We start from the raw sequence: 6,000 nt of genomic DNA on the forward strand, positions 1-6,000 counted from the left end.
GGGGAGACATGTCCCCCTTGTTCCCCGGGATTTGCGCCAGTGTTGCCAAAATCAATCGCTAAAAATGACTAGAAAAAAAGCAAGCTTCCACGCTGAGACAAAGATAAATAAATCCTAATCCTATAATAACAAAATGAAAGCTAAACTTCCCTCATAGAGATAAATAGCATCTTCTTCTCCTTCAGGTTGAGGCGAAGCTTCTTTTGTCTAGGTTGTTAGTACCGGTCTGCTTTTGTTTCAATTAGTTGCAAAACTGTTACTCAAATCTCGCGTTGAGAATAACACTTTCAGAAGGCGCAACCAAATCTCACCATTAAAATTAAAGAAAATGTTTTCGTTTTTAACCTACTCCTGAGTCTGTTTTTAACTTTATTCACCTGATTGAATACACACTTAATTTCTGCGTTCGAATATGGAAGCATTAGTATTTTTTTAAAAAAGAAAAGAAAAACTAATTCTGAAAATTGATTCCTTCAACATCTGTGTAGCGATTTACTTCTTGCAAAAATTCTTCAGTTGAAGACATCTACTCATTTCATGAAATTTATGTTCGGCACTGATTTTCAATTTTGTCACTGAAAAGCTGAAATGAAGAGCGAAAGCTGAAGCTAAATCAGTACAAGATTGTTTCACCGGTTTCAAATCCTTATTGACACTGAAAAGTGACTTTTTCTGTAGTATGCCTATATTTTGAAGTTTATTTTGAATTTCTTTAAAGAGTTTTTACTAAAACTTGCATATCTTCCCCGAAAATTTTACTCAACGACTTCTGATAACTTACAGGTTTTGAGCTTATTCTCTGCTGTGTAACCAAGATATGAGGAGGGATCGATATAACCACCAATGTTATATTTTATGGGGACAAATCTAGCAGTGGGGTTTAGAATGTTCCACTTAGAAATGTATTGAACTTCCCAAAATAGCAAAATAACACAGAGAATATATCAAAAAGTGGCTAAACTCAGAAAATGGCTAGAAATAGTTAAAAGAAAAAAAAACGTATATGACTAGGGAAGCCACTAGTGGCTTTTTGGAAATTTTGTGGCTAGCCAGGTTCTCAAAATGGCCAGACGTAGCCACAAAGCGACTAAATTGGCAACCCTAAAAAGAACTAGATCTATTGTCCGAAATTATTGTCAACAAAGAGCAACATTCCTAACATTGTTCCCACGGTCCTCACATCTGCATCCAATCCAAGTCAACCCTGCAACATTCCTTAATATAATCATCTATTGTCCGATATGTTTAGCGCAATAAGTGGCGTTACAACAAAGATCTATTGTCCGAGAATCTTGTCAAGAATAGAGGGTCATTATATGCAAGAACATTACACAGCTGCATCCACTTAAGATCAACAACTGCAACATTTCATAATAGAATCACCTATTGTCCGGGATCGAAAAAAAAAAAAAAAAAAAAAAACAAAAACAAAGATCTATTATCCTAAAATCTTGAATGTGATAGGTGGTCATTACATCAAAGAATATACATACATTTGCATTCACTTAAGTTCAACACCTGCAATAATTTATAATATAATAACTTATTGTCAACAAAAGAAAACAAAATAGCCCTCTTGACCTTAATAAATCCGAAGTCTTTGAATCACTTGTACTTATGTGCACCAACCAAATTGTAGAAAATGTGTCTCGTGCTACCTTCTAATAAAACTACATTTTCAAATTTCGTTCCACTCTACAATACAAGGAAATTTTCAGTTTTAAAGTAGTTATATATATATATATATATATATATATATATATATATATATATATATATATATAGATATAGATAGATAGATAGATAGATAGATAGATAGATAGATAGATATAGATAGATAGATAGATAGATAGATAGATAGATAGATAGATAGATAGATAGATAGATAGATAGATAGATAGATAGATAGATAGATAGAGAGATAGATAGAGAGAGAGAGAGAGAGAGAGGAATACGTCTTCTAACTACCCACAATGCTTGTCTTCTAGGCGCCGCTCTCACAAAGGAAGCATTTACCAATGTCCTATTAAGCAGAATATCGAAGTTAGAATATTTTTTGTCTCGTCTCGCCTCGATTTCTGTCCATGCAGCTTTCTTTCTTCTACGTGCCTCTTTATCGATCCCTCGTTTAAACTACTTCTTAAGATGCTTTCCATCTTGGAATGAGACTCCACTACTGGAAAAATATGATCTTATTCTTAAAATGGGTCTGGAGTCAATTTTGAACTGCTCCTTGAGTGACGACTCTTGGATGCAAGCATCCTTACCTGTTGGATTAGGAGGTCTTGGTATTCGACGAACCGTTGATATGGCGATTCCTACCTTTTTAGTGGGGCATGGGGTTCTAGAAGCCTTGATTTTATCCGAGAGGTAGGCAGACGCATATCTATCGTTTCTGGAGATGTTCGTTCAATGTCCTTCTTAATACAACGTATATCCATTGCGGTCCAACGTGGCAACGTTTCGTCAGTTCTTGGTACGTTGCCGCCTGGAAGGGAACTAGAGGAGATATTTCTTCTCTAGTAGAGTAAAGCGGGGCAAAAGGCCGCACTTAATGTTCAGCATGCTATTGCTGCTATACCAAAAACAATATTGAGATGATCCATAATTGTTATTTTTTCTCGAAAGCCATGTGAAATGAATCTTTTTATAAAACATATATAAATATTATAAATTAAAGTTATATGTATTATGAATTATGGCTTTCCTAAAAACTAAAAATGCTACAAATGAATGTACACTATAATTTGTTGTAAGTAATACATATGTATAACACAACATAGTATATGATACTTTACAACGCTAAATTCATATATTTTACTTATGTTCATATTCTACACATGTGATTACCCAAAAGTACAAGCGAAATTAAAAGACACTAATATTTTCTTTGAAATTTAAATCAAAGGAAGAATCTTCGCACACTTAGTTTGTCTCACTACCTCGCCGGATCTGACAAGGAGAAGGCAGACTTTGGTAAGTGAACTTCAGGGCCCTTTTTTCGAGGAGGTAGTGCACATTTAAAGTGTTAATATTACAAACTGGGAGAGATCAATGGGCAAAAATAAGGGAGAAAAACCGTCTACAAAAGTTTTCTACTCGCCACATATACTGTTCGACGCACAAATTTATCAAGGGACCGTGTGGCAGAGTGAGCAAAATGTGCAACTCATATGCAAAAGGGTCCCGGGTTTGATTCCTGTTCGAGTCAATCCTTGTTTTGTTTTTTGCTTCAACTAATAAAGTAATCATTTGTAACTATAAATAAAATATTAATTCACCATATGTTTATAATGAATAAAACAATAGAAATTTTAAAATCACTTGTAAAATCTTTCAATGTTCCGTGTTAACTAACAAGAAAATTTAATCTATTCCGTAAATATACTGATATCACGACTTGTATTATGGTTACGACAGTCAACGGCGCCGATTTCTCTGTAAATTTGAGGGGGACCATTCATAAAAACTACATTCAATAATACATGTAACAATAAAAAATACATATAAAAACACATATTCATAAAAATACATGGGGCCCACATGAGCTTGGGGGACACGCCCCCGGCCTTTATGATCGGCTCCCTTGACGACAGTCGTTGTGTAATAAATGTTCTTGACGCTTCGTGTCTACATCTGTTGACAGTGTGCAATTTACAAAGGAGTTGAGGGGAGAAATCCCCTTTGCTAATACTGGATGTTGCTACAACCAAAGCAGATTTTCCCCTCATACCCCTTGTAATTCTCACACTGTCAACAGATGTAGACACGAAGCTTCAAGAATATTTTTTACACAACGACTACAGTAACAATAATATTTACGGAAGAAATTAAATGTTGTTCCTAGTTAACATGGAACATCAAAAGAATTTACAAGTGATTGAAAATTTCTATTGTTTTATTCATTATAAACATATAGTGAATTAATATTTTACTTATAATTACAATGCCTACTTTATTGGTTTAAGCAAAAAAAGAAAAAAAGTTTGACTCAACGAGAATCGAACCCGGGACCGTTTGCACTTGAATCGCTGATTCTTCTCACTCTGCCACGCCGTCACTTGATAACTTTGCGCGTCGTACGATATATCTGTCGAGTAGAAAACTTTAAGACGGTTTTTCTCTGCCATTTTTGCCCATTGCGCTCTCCCCGTTTGTAATATTAACTCTTTAAATGTGCACTATCACCTCGCAAAATATGGCCCCGAAGTTCACTTACCAAAGTGTGCCTTTTGCTTGTGAGATTTAAAAAAAAAAAAAAAAAAAACACTGAAAGAATCACTTCGTGACTATTGAGTACTTATTTCTAGTAGTTCCATTTAAAAGTACAATTAAAATCAAATCTTTAATACAAAAATATTACTCCTTCTAAAGATTAAAGGTATAAATCCATCTAGTACATTTATTGCTGCTGGTAGTTGTTGATGGTGACTAAGAAATCCAATGACGGAATGGAAATTAAATTGATACTATTTTTATCTTTAAAAAAGCTTCCGTTCCTGGCATGATCAGCAATTTTTCTCTTTTGCAACGTAAAATAGGGAGGAGTAGCCCATAGGAGTAGTTTTGATTGCGATTTAACGTGGAACGATAATACTAACGTTAAGCCTACTATCAATGGAATATCATACATCTTACAAGTAAAGGGTCCAAATGGATGAATCGAGTTGCGGGATGAGACATAGTGCACCTGATAGAGGATGTGAAAATATGTGTATGTGCAAAGTTATAGCGGCTGAGCGCGCCATAAGAAACGGAGGGTGAGGGAGTCAAAGTTGGAGAAGATGGGTATGTTATGTTATTGAAATACATCAAATAAACTATTAATCGTAAAAATAGTGAAAGATAGGCAATGCAAACGGTGATAGTTCCACATATTGGCAAAAGAAGAATGGGCAGTGTAGATCACGAGCCTCTGCCGCCATTTTGAAATATGTGATATTTTTTGAAATGGAAAAGTAGTCATGTGATATATCAGTTAGGGCCAGCATGCTCTCAAAATGTCAATTATGAACTTTATTGATCATTATCTACACTTATTTTGAAGATTTAAAATCATCTTTATAGTTATTTACGAAAATCTAGGACACTGATACTAGTATGTTGAAAGTTTGGATTTTCACGAAAACACACGTACGTTAAACATATCTATAAGCCAAGAAAATTAACAGTGAAATTTGATATCCAAGTTCTGTATTATTACATTATTATTTATGAGATTACTTTGTATTTGCTTCATATAGTGCCGAAGAGAACTATTCCGGTCTGGAAGAACTGCTTTCACTTTTTCCTTTTTTTCTTCTTTTTTCTTTTTTTGTTTCTTGCGCTTTTGGTCGATAAAAATGTGGAGTTGATGTAGCTACCGTTTGTTAAATGGCATACTTACTAATATAGACCATAACATAATAATAATATCTGATAGATCGGAATGCAACTATTAGGTACTGTACGTAAACCACTATATTTTTGAGTACTTGCTATATTTTTTACTCAACTTTCTTTGTCCACTTTCGTGCAACTTGGGATGAGTGTAGCAACGAATACAGTAATGAAGTTGTATCGGAAAATAAGTTATCGGGTGAGGTGGCTTTCTCGAGTGTCTATCATGTTGCATTATGTTTGATCGGTTTGTTTGAAATATGAAACTTCCGTTATTGCAGGGCTCCCAGCTGTCCTATTTTCCTATTTTTTCCCCTATATTTTGGAAATTTGTGTTTATTTGTCCTATATATGTCCTATATTTTAATCTTATAATATATTTCCTATATTTTTCAGTGGTTGAATTATTAAAAGTGCATACCAAGAGCAGTTCTAGTGATGATTTAAATTGCTACATATTAGCAATATGCTTAAATATGTCTTATGGGGCGTTTACACTTGGTCGATTTAGTCGCACGACTAAATCGATTTAGTCGCACGGCTAAATCGACTCGCTGCATTTGCCACTAAATCGAAGCAACTAGGCCGAATCAGATCGATGGATGTGTTCAATTATTTCAA

Source organism: Thermobia domestica, chromosome 1 (genome assembly GCF_964235325.1).
Source record: "Thermobia domestica chromosome 1, izTheDome1.hap1.1, whole genome shotgun sequence".
Classification (NCBI taxonomy): Eukaryota; Metazoa; Arthropoda; class Insecta; order Zygentoma; family Lepismatidae; genus Thermobia; species Thermobia domestica.